Source organism: Stylophora pistillata, chromosome 7 (assembly GCF_964205215.1).
Source record: "Stylophora pistillata chromosome 7, jaStyPist1.2, whole genome shotgun sequence".
Lineage (NCBI taxonomy): Eukaryota > Metazoa > Cnidaria > Anthozoa > Scleractinia > Pocilloporidae > Stylophora > Stylophora pistillata.
The window spans coordinates 13,009,178-13,023,968 of record NC_142525.1 but is presented as its reverse complement, the minus strand read 5'-3'; the positions used below and the strand labels follow the sequence as shown (position 1 = coordinate 13,023,968).

General features: G+C 38.9%; 2 pseudogenes; both read left to right on the top strand.

Moving 5' to 3' along the window:
- The first annotated feature begins 4,427 nt into the window (after positions 1 to 4,427).
- LOC148726680 (uncharacterized) lies at positions 4,428 to 6,552 on the top strand (annotated as a pseudogene).
- Positions 6,553 to 8,665: 2,113 nt separating this feature from the next.
- On the top strand, positions 8,666 to 13,343 carry LOC148726679 (uncharacterized; annotated as a pseudogene).
- Positions 13,344 to 14,791: the final 1,448 nt, after the last annotated feature.

Here is a 14,791-nt window from a genome sequence, read left to right as displayed (position 1 = left end):
CACGTTGCCACCGCAGGGTGAAAATAGTCGATTTCGCAAAATGAGCTGCTCAAGTGTGAAAAGCTAATTGTAGTGCACAACACGAATGACTCCTTTGATGTTTTTTGCGGCAGAACATCCGGGGCAGGATTGGTCGCATACATATCTTCGTATGTCCGTTACACGTGATTATCGTAGGAGTTACTGAAAAAATGAGCAGAGTTAAAAAGGAGAGGAGCCCTTAGGTTAAAACTAGAAAGAAACCTAGACGTAAGAGCCATATATTGAAGGAATTCGATGAAGAAAGACGAAACAAATCTCGCCGATACGAACAAGGGCTCGCATCTCGGACTCCCAGTCTCCTTGGGGCCAGTGAGAGCACAAGCCGCCCAAGCTCCAGCTGTGAGATGATTATCTCACGCAATAACAGTCATGGCGGAGTTATCAAAGTTTGTATGGGAATATTTACGACCGCTCTAGAAAATAAAAAATATACATCAAATTCTCAATAAAGATACCGGCGTACCTTACTTCCACAGTGCATTGCATGTTATCTGACCGCTCACTTTGATAAAAAGAATTCATTTTAGCGAGTTGTCCTTTTCGAAGTTTTCAACGTACATAAGTAAAGCTCGAAGGCTGAACATTCCATTCCCAAAGGCCCGCTCTGAAAACCTAAGACGGGAGTTACGAAAACGAACAGCCTCGAAAAAAAAGACCTAAGACCCGTCTTAGCTCTCGAGATTACGAAAAAGAAGACCTTCTATATTGGAACCAAGAGGTCGAGACAGCAGAAAGTAAATCGTTATCTTCAAGAAGAGTAGGACATTTTTTTCAATTTCGAAGACATGTTTTGATGTTACGAACATCATCGTCAGTTACAGAATATTTTAAAAACCGTTAGGACTATATAACAACTAGGCGAAACATGCATAATTAATTATGATTAAGTGACAAAAATTACATATTCACTCAAATATGTAATTTTTGTCAATTAATCATAATTAATTATGCATGTTTCGCCTAGTTGTTATATAGTCCTAACGGTTTTTCAAATATTCTGTAACTGACGATGAGGACGTAACATCGAAACATATCTTCGAAATTAAAAAATGGCCTACTCTTCTTGAAGATAACCTTCTATATTCGAATCCTTCGGGGTAATGAAAGTCAAATTTTAACCAAACTAGGTCTAATCTGTCAAATCATCTCTTGTCAGTCCGATACTTTCCATCGAGTTTCAGGTCAAATTCAACGCTAAATTTAACAGTTTTAGTTATCGTAATTTCGAAAACAAAGACCCCATCAAATCAATCTGTAAATTTTCTACAAAGTCGAATTACGACCCTTAACGTTCAAATACTTTAATTCATAAAAGAACTTAAAACTACGGTTATAGGGGTAGCTATAGGGACGTCTTTCGCGAAAAAAAATTACAACACGCATAACCACCATAAATGGAAAGGTTATGAAATGCATTACTCTTATCGCAAACTGGATGGGGTGCGACAATCCGAAATGGACAACACGCTTGGAAACTTTTCCCCCGATCTGAGCCAATTGAATGTCCCACTCACTCGAATTTCTTTACAGTGTATTCGTGTCACTCGCCAGGCGGAAAGAAGGAGTTGTAAAGAAGAAGCGCTACGTCCTCTATGAATAGAAGGCGTATACCACGTGAAACTACAGAGGAAGCGCTACGCCTTCTCTACTTAAGGATGATAGTCTTTGAACGGTCGTATTTCGACTTTGTTGAAATTTTACAGAATGGTTTGGTGAGGGTCTTAGTTTTCGTAATTACGAAAACTAAGAGCAGTCTTAGTTTTCGAAATTACGAAAACTAATACCCCTAAATTAACGGTAAAATTTAACCTAAAACACGATGGAATTGATCGGACAGCGGATAAATTGACAGATTAGACCTATTCTATTTACAATTTGACTTTATAGTATTTTGACGGATTCGACTTTAGGAGGTCTTTGTTTTCGTAATCTCGAAAACTAAGACGGGTCTTAGGTCTTAAGTCTTAGTTTTCGAGGGTGTTTGTTCTGAAACACCCATTAAAAGACATCCTGTTTAGAGCTAAGCTTTGAACAATGTGAAACTAAAAGGGTCTATCTAAACACAACCAGTGAAAATGGTAATACGGGCCAGAACAAGGCGTTATCATGAAAGGTAACGCAACGCCATAGAAATAGCCGGGTTGAACCTCGCATAAGTATATATGTAAGATGCCAGATGAATAGAGATGAACGCGATCAAATCATGCAAAGAGCCTATTCTTTGCAGGTACGGCTTGTTTATGGCCATGATACAAACCACAAAAGAAACATCCGTGCGTGGGCTCGTATCCAGAACGCGACAACTATCTACGAACAGAAGCCTTTCTGAACTCTGCAAAAAAGAGGAAAACATTCACGAGGCGATGCGACGCATGAAGTCTTTTGCAAAGTGATAAGAAACATTGATTTCAATAGAAAAACTCCGTTCGAAAGTAATTTAATTTAATTTAGTCCATTTTCACTGCATTAATTTTGCAGTGGGGAAGGACTAGAAAGGAACATAGGAACCATTCGTGCTAGTCCACCCTCCCACCCATCCCACCCCAGGGGAGGACATCCATCACACAGTAATCTCGTGTGTGGGAAATTAACGTCTCCTACCCCAACCCTGCAGGAGACGGGACCTCCATTTATTCGTCCCTATCCGAGAAGACTAGAATATCTAACCATTTCTTGATGTTATAGAAAGGCAGCAAATTCTTCTCAATTATTTTAAGACCCTGAGTGTTGGTCCGGCCGGGGCTCGAACCCTCGACCTCCCGCACAACAGTCCAGCGCTCTATCCTATTGAGCTAACCGGGAGGCGGTAATAACCCGTTTATATATTCTACGTACGAAATCCAACACAAAATTATGTAACAGAAGATCGGCTCAAACGGTGATTGAAATTTAGTTTGTAGTGGTGTAGTATTTTACTGCTGTCAGCTGAATAGTCTATGCTTTAGATCAATTACTCGTCAATTACTTAGTTTCACATTGTTCAAAGTTTAGCTCTAAACAGGATGTCTTTCAATGGGTGTTTCAAGAACAAACACCCTCGAAAACAGAAGAACAATAAGCTCCCTAATACATACTTATGAGACAGACGCGTATATGTTTATAGAGGGGGCATTATATGTTTATAGAGGGGGCATTATATGTTTATAGAGGGGGCATTAGGGCCTGCAAGCGCTGAGGATAGTTTATAATTCACATTCAGAAACGTACATGAACTTATTAGATCGTGCTAAACTACCTACCCTTCTTAATAGGAGACTGAAAGATTTAGTTATTCTTATCTATAATGTTAAATACAGGCTAGTTCCTGATTTCATTTGTGACATTTTTAGTCCTAAGTCTTGTAAATATAATTATAACATAACCAAAGTAAGGCGCGCGCTCTGATTGGTCAATTTAGCGTCCCCCATTTTCCCATGGGTGTACGCTGCTGACGTGAGCAAATGCAAAGACTATTTTTCCGCTCGCGCTTGTTTTTTCTGGTCACGTAAGATTTGTTAAATAAAAGGGAACTCTAGCTATAGTGTGTTAATGTTATGTTATAAAACAAATGGTAAACACCACAGCGTACACTATTGAGTTATGGATGCACTTGGGAGGTTTGCTAAGCACTCAAGAAGCTAGAGCCGCTCTCAGCTATCGCCTCGAGCGACTCTTACGCTTCTTTCGTGCTTAGCAACCTCCCGCGTGCATCCATAACTCAATAGTGTACGTTGTGGTGTTTACCATTTGTTAATTTTAGAAATCAAAATTTTATATTCCTAGGTTTCATTCTGTATTGTATGGTAAAAACTCTCTTAAATATCTTAGACCATTTCTATGTAACAAACTGAAAAAAACATCGCTGAAATTAGTAGCCTTTCTAGGTTTAAGTTCCATATTAGACGTAAGGATCTGACCGAACTGATAAATGGTAACAATTGCTCCGCGTGCGTAATTTGTACCTCTTAGGTTATATAATCTATAGCTTATTTGTAATCATTAATTAGGTTATTCATCTAAGTTGCTCCGCATGCGCAATTTGTACCTCATAGGTTATATAATCTATAGCTTCTTTCTTATCCTTAATTAGGTTATTCATCTACGTTGTGTCCCCAATTAGCACCAGCTAAATACATTGACACCTGAATAAAGTTCGTCATCATCATCATTATCATATTATAAACCACTACTGAACCATAGAAAAAAGAAAGAATCCAAAACCGAGAAACCGAAACAAAAATCAATCAACACCGGAAACCGCATGCAAAACTGTCAAAGCCGATACAATTTCACATCCCAGTTATTAAAACTCTGTTCCATCCGTTGCAGTGGTGACAAGTGGAGCATACAGAGGAAACTGCACTAATAAGACCTCGTTTTACGCCCGGTGGGTGGCATTAGGTGAAATGTGTGTACTGAAAAGTTTCGGTTGGTGTGTTATGATTACGGATGTCAGGGATGGATTAATTCCCGAATTTATCTCCTTTATAAATAACGGTGTCGAGGAATGGGGTTACATTCTTTGAATAAGGCCGAACAGGGCTTTTTTGGCGCCCCTACGGTCTTTTACTAAAGACATTCAGCGAATAATGAAATTATCAAGCTTAAAAAGGTTATGTTCTCTCGAACAAGCTCTGGTGTAAATAAGTCGACGCGAGTACAGTCGCACTCGGCGAACACAAAAACCATAACAAGCAACAATGTAAACAAGGTTTAGAAACTACAACAAGGTTTCGATTAACTTAAACAATTGTTGTACACACATCTGTTGCAGAAGCCTGCAAACAATAAAAATGTTAATATTAAAGACTACAACAGCCTTTTCTCTGAAACTCAGATCCCAACACCGGGCACTAATAATATAAAAGGGTTAAATGCCAGTAAAAGACGGAAAATACGTCAAAAAAGCTTGGCTAAAAGCGAATAGACACAAAGAGAGAACGCCATAAAAAATCCATCAAGAATCTTTCAAGCCATCAATTAACTGACAACCAAGTCAGCGTGCGTTCCAAAGGGCTCAAATTCATCCCTACACTTGTAATAGACTAAAACAACAACAAACGCAACTCTAGCAGAATTTTGAATGTTTTGCAAGACGTATGCGTCTTCAATACATCTTTCACGCAGAAAATACAGAACCGCACCCGCTCAACGTTTAATCAGTCTGGACGCCACCGGTTCAAAAATCAGTTGCCCTTGAAAGCTACGTGGAAAGTGTCAAAATCCAATTCTCAGAAGTTAAAGCAATAAGACCAAAAAACAATCAGTCACACAATGAATATTTAGCTCTAACAGAACCAGAAAACAACACCGAGATCAATCATAAAAAGGCAGATAAAGGAACAACAATTGTCATCATGAATAAATGTGACAAAATACAAGAAGCTCAGACTCAACTAAACAATAGAGAACACTATAAACCTCTAGAAAAACCAATGACAGAAGAAACACTACAAAGAGTTAACAAACTTATCAAGTAACTGCACGAAAAGAAATTCATTGATGAAATGACGAAAAAATGCCTTTCCGTCTCGCAATTCGCCAAGAATCACAATTTTTTACACCCTCACAAAGATCCACAAACCAAATCCGGTCGGAAGAAAATCGATAAATCAATCAATCAATAAGTCAATCAATAAATCAAGTTTATTGTCTTTACGTGAGGCATGGTTGCCCAAATGCCCAAGCCATGTATAAAACGTAAGACAAAGCTAATATGCCGAGCCCCACCCATCCCATCCATCCCACCCCAGAGGAGGACATCCACCACACAGTAATCTCGTGGGTGGGAATTTAACGGCTCCTGCCCCTAACCCTGCCGGAGATGGGGCCTACGGTTTATTCGTCCTTATCCGAGAAGAATAGAATATCTATCCATTTCTTGATATTAAAGACAGGTAGCAAATTCTCCTCAACTATTTTAAGACCATGAGTATTGGTCCGGCCGGGGCTCCAACCCTCAACTTCCCGCACAACACAATCCCGCGCTCTAACCAATTGAGCTAACCGGGAAGTTTTGGGCTGTGAAGACCCTACTGAAAGACTATCAGACTTTGTGGACAAGCTACTCCAGCCGATCGCACAAAAACAGAAACCGTATATTTAAGATACAATAGATTTTTTAAAATTTATAGAGAGGACCAACGTCTCTCCAGACACTATCTTAGTATTTATGGGCGTCACAGGCTTTTATACAAACATACCACAGGAGGAGGGAATTACGACAGTATGCAAGGCATACGGAAATCCCTCAACTACAACCCTCCCATTCCGTAACGATATCTAAAAGATATGATTGACTTTATACTCCAGGATAATCCTTTCTAGTTCCGTGCAAAAATTTTTATCCAGATCCATGGTACCGCGATGGGTGCGACAATGTCAGTTGCATTTGCCAACATCTTCATGGCACACATTGAAGAAGAAATAATAAGCCAAGGTAAAACAAGACCGAGAGAATGGAAACCGGTTATATTGACGACATTTTCTCTCTGTGGACTGCAACACACAGGAAATTTACCTGTTCATTGAACAAGCTAACAATTTTCCTCTTACAATCAAATTCAGGGCTGAATTTTCAGAGAGCGAAACCACATTCCTCGACACCATTATTTATAAAGGAGATCAAGAATGAATCCTCCTTAACATCCGTACTCATTACAAACCAACTGAAACTTTTCAGTACACACATTTCACCTCGTCCCACCCACCGATCGTAAAACAGTTTAACAGTTACAGCTTAGATAACGCTCAAAAATGTGGTACGGCGGGAGCAAGACTCTGATTGAGACGTCGGGCTAGAGTTGCATCGAAGCCAAGTAACAATTCATTCTCGTAATTTCCCGCAGGAGCACAACTCTGGAAAGTACAAAATCATATTTGAGATATTTTTTTTGGTTCGGTAGCGGCACGACGTTTAAATCGCTTTCGTACCAGAGTAGTGCAGCGCAGCAAGCCTTGCTAAAATTAAAAATATTTACACATTTTTAACTGAACATTTTTGATTGAATGAAACTTTAAAAAGTTATATTCTGACGCTGTACTTCCAGTCATATAATGCTAACTCTTACCTGCTTCCCCTGAAACTCCGCGTAAAATACCGAGTAGGGCTAGCCAAAGAAAGAAAGTTGTTTGAAATAAAATGATCATTATCAAAGTTTAACCGATAAACTGCTTCATGAGACATACATATTGCTATCCACAGTGCTTCCTTCTTGTTTTTCAGCTTCTTATATATATATATCTAACGTCAAAAGATGACAATTGCGCAAGGCCGGAAGACCAAAACGCTCGAATCTGCTGACGGACAGATCACTGGCACACACGTTTAGTTCTATTTTTCAATCAATTGCAGGGTTTTTTTTTTTTTTTTCCTACATGCGGATGATCTGAAACTGGGTGGGGCTAGGCGGCGTGTGCTTTCCGTAGGCGTTGCATTATGGTCGTAAAAGAATAGCAAGTATTTTCCATCCTGTCGTGGTTGAGTGAATATGTATTGTGGCGGCGAGAATAGCGTGAATAGGTCGAGATTTACTGTCTATTCTCTTTTCTTCGAAAGCTAAAAATAGTATTGACGACCTTTCCTCCGTGAGCAAATTAGTTCTTAGGAGGCTGTATGTATATTAGGGTCAGAAAAAAAAAATCCTGCACGCAAGATTATTTTATAGGAATCGACCTTTGACGTGCACATGCATAACCAAGAGACAGAGAACTTCCTCTGCATGAATTTTTATTCCATATTTTTCATTCACCAGGCGTAGATAAAGGATTCGTAAGAAGAAATGTCAAAAGACAAAATTGGCATCTCGCAAGAAATTTTGTTAAGTGCGTTTTGAAACGTATTTAATAAGTGTTACGAACATGAATGAAAATTATATAGATATATATATATATATATATATATATATATATATATATATATATATGTAGGAAGTCTGCAAGTCGATTTTCGCGTGGAACAGTGCTCAATACGTTGAAGCAGAGCAGAATAAATATTATGAGAGGAAAAAAGGACGTAACTACATTTCCCGACAAGCCTGTTTCGTGAAGCGATTCACGAAACAGGCTTGTCGGGAAATGTAGTTACGTCCTTTTTTCCTCTCATAATATTTATATATATATATATATATGTTAAAAACAAAGCCATTATGTTTAAGAATATTGTAAGAAGCTGATAGTTTACTATTTCAATGACGGTCTTACTTTGCAAGTAGAGTCATTGTTATCTTTTCCTTTTGAGAGAAAATACTTAACCTAACTATACAAAAGTTTAGTTCATCTATTCTTACAAAAGTTTGTATTACTGTTAGGTATGATGGATCCTTAGGCTATCGGGAGTTTGACAGGAAAACCGATGTTCAGTTCTACAGCGATTAAAACTTGGCATGAAGTATTTCTACTTAACATGAACCAATGCTATGATTAACGATTGGTTCATGCTTTAGTGTGCACTGTCGAGTTATGGAGCGCGATGGAAGTTTGGAGATCACGAAAGAAGTGCAAAGGTTGCCTGGGGCAATAGCCGAGGGCAACTCTAGCTTCTTGAGTGCTCTCCAAAGTTCCCACGTGCTCCATAACTCGATAGTGCACAGCTAAAAGCATGAACCAATTATTTTATAACATAGCCGGTGGAATTGTGCATCAAATGCGACGCGAAAAACGGACAATAATATCAGAAGTGATTGTTCGCGGTAAGCGAATATTCAGCAGAATAGAAATTGGTTTTATTTCAAATTTTCTGTTGAAAGCTTAAGTTTTACTTCACTGCAGTTGAGACACGAAACTCTTCATTATTAACAAAGAAATCGCGCTCAAGAATTGCACTTCTATTTAACAATTATTTCTTGATTAAATTCAAATACATTATTTTCCCTCGCGCTGACAATGGCCGCTGACGCGAAAAAAATGGCGAAGCGATTTGCTTACGCTAACGCTATCAGCGTGCACTATCGGGATTTTCAGCACGCTTACGTATACTGAATTTGATTGCTCGGATCTGCTAGCTATCTGTGATGATACCGCGCCACAAAGGTGGGCGCTCTCGAACACACACACACACACACACACACACACACACACACACACACACTCACACACACACACACACACACACACACACACACACACACACACACACACACACACACACAAAAAACACAAGGCATAAACAAACCCAAAAAAACACGCCACAACCGAAGGTAAGCCTACAAATATTTATTAAGACAATAACAGTAACAAACAGTCATGATAATAAAATAAGCTAAATTATTTACTTTAATTAATTTACAGGAATGTAATAATTTAAAATTAGAGTACACCAAATCTATTTACAAGAGTATCATTAAATGAAAAAAGAATAATAAGTCTTTACTAGTTCAGTTCAGTTCGCCTTGCATCCGTGTTCTTGACTTGTTCTCAACTCTCCCGCGCTCCACCAACAAACTTTGTACTGACACACCAAATTTCCGCTTTACAAACCAACCTCCCGTTTCACGAGTCAATCTCCCGTTTCACGAACCCATTTCCCGTTTCACCAGTTTCCAACTTTACGTACTTCCATCTTCGCTCCGACAACTTCTCGTAATTTTTACCTTCGTTCGAACTTTTCTTCTTAATTAAGTTATTACCACTTCATTGTCAGCTTACTGTTTGACAGCTTCTCTGTGCACATACGTTCCCCGGCAATTGGATTCTTTGTCGTGAAATAGAACGATCCTCTGAAGTGGCTTTTCAGAGATGATAGTGTGCTCTGATCTTGGACGAGTCTCTGTTTCTTTCAATTCCCCAACGCCATCAACTCAAAACTAATAAAACCTCTCCAACCGTAACCACCCAAAAGTCTTAAATATATGTGGAGACAAGGTTCGAGTTGACAGAAAAGGAAAGAAAACTTTTGCGTAAAGGTTAATTACAAAACGGGTTACGCAAGTAAAGAATACAAATTATGTAATAGGTAGACTGCAACACAACACAATACATTGATCCTAGGAGAGTAAAAGAATGAATTACATACACTTAAATATATTCTTTGTTAACTACCATGCTTTCATGACACCATGTTATAACTTTTTTTTAAATAGCTCGCTCGAGTCTAGGGTTTAACATACGTACTCTTGAGGATGTTAGGAAATACTTAGGCTTTAACAAAAAACCCTGTACGGAAGAGCGTTTCCGTACTTCAACCTTTCTCAGCATAAAATCTGGAAAATGCTTAATCATGATAATTTTGAGTTTAATAAAGTCGAGGAATCAACGTAAACGAGCTATTTTAAGCCAGCATTATTTTTTCTTATTCTTATGAATCATATGTCTGGATGCAGACATATGATTCATATATATAGCCTGTTACGTCTTTCGCTTCAAAGCAAACGAAGCACAGGATTTCCGCTAAGTGAAAAATGTCAAATACAATATTTCGGTCACATATACGTTAAAGAAAAAACTGTGATGTGGATATAAGTCGCACATAAGGAAGCATATAGCGAGCTTGTTGTTCTTCTGTTGTTGACGAGTAATTCTCCTAAAGCATAGGCTATTCAGCTGACAACACTAAAATATTATACGACTACCATCTGCATTTCAATCACCGCTAGAGCCGACCCTCCATTACATAATTTTTTTATAAGACTTCGTACGTAAAGTATATAAACGGGTTGTTGTTTTCGTACGTAGTTCTGCTATTGAAATCGCTGTATTTTTATCGCTTTGCTAAAGTTCGTGCGTCGCATCGCCTTGTGAATGTTTTCCTCCTTCGGCAGAGTTCAGAAAGGCTTCTGTAAGTAGATAGTTGTCGCGTTCTGGATGCGAATCCACGCACCAATGTTTCTTTCATGGCTTGCATCATCACCATAAATATGCTGTCCTCACAAAGAATAGGCCCCTTGCACGACTTGATCACGTTCATCTCCATTTATCTCGCATTTTATAAATGCGCTTATGCGAAGTTCTACCCGGCTATTTACGTCTTGTGTTGACCCGTACGCGTATTACCATTTTGACTGGTCGTGCTTCGATAGACCCTTTTAGTTTCGCATTCTTCAAAGCAAAGCTCTGTTGTAAAACTAAAGAAAGCGTGACCCTAGCCATTGTCACGTAACCTGTCATCCAAAGTTTAGGAATGGATCAATGAGTCGATTATTGTAAAGCAGAAATATAATCCTTGTGACATGAAAAAATGTGCAAAGTGTATTCTTAACAGAGCAGGATTTACTTAGCTAAATAGGGTAGAACAAAGCATTATGCTCACGTTCGAATTAAGATGTTTACTGGAAAGGAAACCACGCGCCTTCCCTTGCATATTTAATCACGTAAAAACTAGCCACCGGAAAAAAAAAAAAAAAAATATATATATATATATATAAGCACTTTGATTTAGCAATAAAGGTAGATGTAATCAGGACTAGAGTTTGTGTGAGTCTCCTCTTCGTTGAGGACCCAAAAACCAGCCAAGTCTAGAGTAAAACAAGTAGCACTCGGCACTTATCTGCTGCCACGAAGACTTCCCTATTGTAACAGCTCGAAACAGGATGTCTTTTAATGGGTGTTACGGAAACAAAAACCCTCGAAAACTAAGACTTAAGACCTAAGCCCCGTCTTAGTTTTCGAGATTACGAAAACTAAGACCTCCTAGAATCGAATCCATCGAAATTTAATGTCAAATTGTAACCAAAATAGGTCTAATCTGACAAATTATCTCCTGTGTTTTAGGTCAAATTTAACGGTAAATTCAGGGATCTCAGTTTTCGTGATTTTAAAAACTAAGACCCTCTTTAGTTTCACGTGGTCTACGCCTTCTATCATGATAGAGGGCGTAACGCTTCTTCTTTACAAATCCTTTTTTCCGCCTGACACGAATACTCTGTAAAGCAATTGGACGCGGAATGACGAAAGAATCTCACCAAAACCTTTATTATAAAGGCTCGCGGTCTAAGCTATCTTCGCTACTCGCACTCAGTTAGCAACCATTACATTTTGCCGCGGCGTGCTTAAGCCGATCTAAGTTAAAAACAAAAATGCTGAATCAAAATTGCCGTTCAGAAGAATTCAACTTAAGGTCTGTCACGGATGACTGACAAATAGTTAGGGCTGAGTGGCATCACCCTACAATTTTTATTTTAGTTCACACTAAAAAGAAAATGAAAAAGTCATTTTTCTTAACCGGAAATCGAAATGGGTTGCATTTCAACCAGGTTAAAAATGAAAACGTCAATCACGCAGGCAATCTCACAGCCGGCAAATAAGCATTCCCGCGAACTAACCATACGCCGAAACAGAACACTTTGCATCGGCGATTAAGGTCTTGTTGTTTTCAGCTATTCAACAACAACAAAATCAAATGCTTGCTTTTGTTTTGCTGCTGGAAAGATGAATAAATAGTTGTAACAGATTGTTTGCTGCTGCCTTGAGAGTACTAAGTAACCGTTTGTGACAATTACGACGAGCGCCATATGCATATGCCTGGTCACTTCCACGTCCCAACGAATCTTGGTTCGAAATACACTATCACGATCTCACCATCCCAGACGATATTTTTTCGACATCAGCTTCGAATGAATAGAGCAACCTTCAATACGGTTCTTCACGTACTAGGCGCTACAATTGTGCGGAAAAAAATCACGATATAGATCTTGTTTATCTACCGCCAAAGTACTTGCCACTGGACTGTACCGTTTGGCTCATGGAAACTCCTATCTAACAATCGGCCCGAACTTAAATGTTGGTAAATCAACAGTAATATATAGAAGCTGTGCAAGGTGTGGCGGGAGCTCTCTATGAACTTCGGGATGACCATATCAAATTCCCAGAGACCTCTGTAGAGCTTAACGCATCAATACAACCCTTTGAGGAACTATCTGCCTTGCCAAACATTGTAGGTGCAATTGACGGTTCTCACGTAAGGATAAAAACCCCATCGGACAGTGGTGCTGACTACTTTAATAGATATCTGCAGCATAATTTTATTATACAAGCTGTCATAAATGGGAAAAAAAAGTGTTCACTGATTTCGCTTGCGGATTTTCCGGCAGTATGCACAATGCTCGCGTACTGCGGGGAAAGGAGAACAGAGAGAGATTATTACTACGCCTACCGTAATTGTGGGTGGTAGAGAAAAATCCCTTGTCTTGTTGGAGATAGTATCTACCCCCCTAAATCATTTTTTGATGAAGCCTTACCCCGAGGGAACAAGAGACCCACAAGAGATAACCTTCAACAAGGAGCTCTCTTCTGCCAGAGTACAAGTTTTGCTGTCTTCGTCTTTAGCGATCTCCCTTTCCTTGTTTACTTCCACAACGTCATCAATACAAGAGCTGGAGCCGGCTTGAGCAACGTGACGGAGTGTCACGGAAACTCTGCAACCAAGTAGATAGAAGAATAGAAACTTTATTAACGTGTCAAAGAACCTTCTAGTTTGGGAGATATCCCATACTAATGTGGGGACACAAAGAAAATGGATAAAAATTGTTTACAAAAAATATTACCTACTTAAACAGCAAAAAGTTCCTTGTTTATGGAAATTGGCCAATGTCGCACCTATTCCCAAGGTATCCCCATTAAGTGAATGTAGTCAATTGAGACCCATATCACTTACAAATGTAATCGTGAGAATTTTCAAAGAGTCATTTACAAACAAGAAATATTTCCTACTCTGCAGTCATCTATTGGGCCTAATCAGTTTGCCTACAAGAGGGGACAAAATACTACATTAGCACTTCTTAAATGTCAACATTTCTGGTTAAAATGTTTGGATAAAGATGCAGACTTTGTTAAGGGGTATTCTTTCGATTTTAGTAAAGCTTTTGATCTCGTTCCTCATCAGATTGTATGTAATAAGCTAAAATCATATGATATTAACCCTTATGTTATTAGCTGGATAACTAATTTCTTGATTGACCGTAAACAGAGAGTCGTAGTTGATGGTGTTACAACAAAGTTCACTGCAATTGACAAGGGTGTTCCACAGAGGACTGTCCTAGGCCCAGTGTTATTCTCCATAATTGTTAATGACATAAATGCTGTGAATCCAGAAACAAATCTGCTCATTAAGTATGCAGATGACATCACCCTGAGCATTCCGATTGGGCCGAATTTTCCTGATGACTCATCGGTGAGTGAAATGAAAAACATTAAGCTTTGGTCAAGAATGAATCGTATGAAGCTAAATTTGACCAAAACATGGGAGTTCGTAATGAGAGGAAGGACCCAAAAAACCCCTCCGGTAACTGTACTTATGATTGAAAGAAAGAATGAGATCAAATCCATGCAACTGGGATAATCATTTTTCACAATATGATGGATAAGGCTAATTCAAGACTCTATATCCTTAGGATTTGTAAGTACTATGGGTACACCTTAGAAGAACTTACGATCTTATTTCGTAGCTTGATTATGTCTGTATTTACATACGCAATTGAGGTATGGGCATGTGCTTATGGTTGTAAATACCTGTCTAAGATTGAGAAATTCTGAAAGCGAGCATGGAAATATAGTTACACCAAGGGTCGCATATCCATCAACAATGTAATTTGAACTAGGGATAAACAGTTGTGGGAGAAAGTCACACATGTAAACGCGCATTGTTTGGCGGATCTCCTTCCGAGCAAACGTGCACGTCCTTTACACCAGCGTGGTCATGATTATACGTTGCCGTGTGTTCGCACAGAGCGTTTTCAGCGCTGTTTTATAAATATGTTTCTTTTTAATTTTATTTAGTTTAATGTTTGTAGAGATCCGTTGTAAACTTGCACGTATGTCTGCAAGTGTTTAGTTTGAT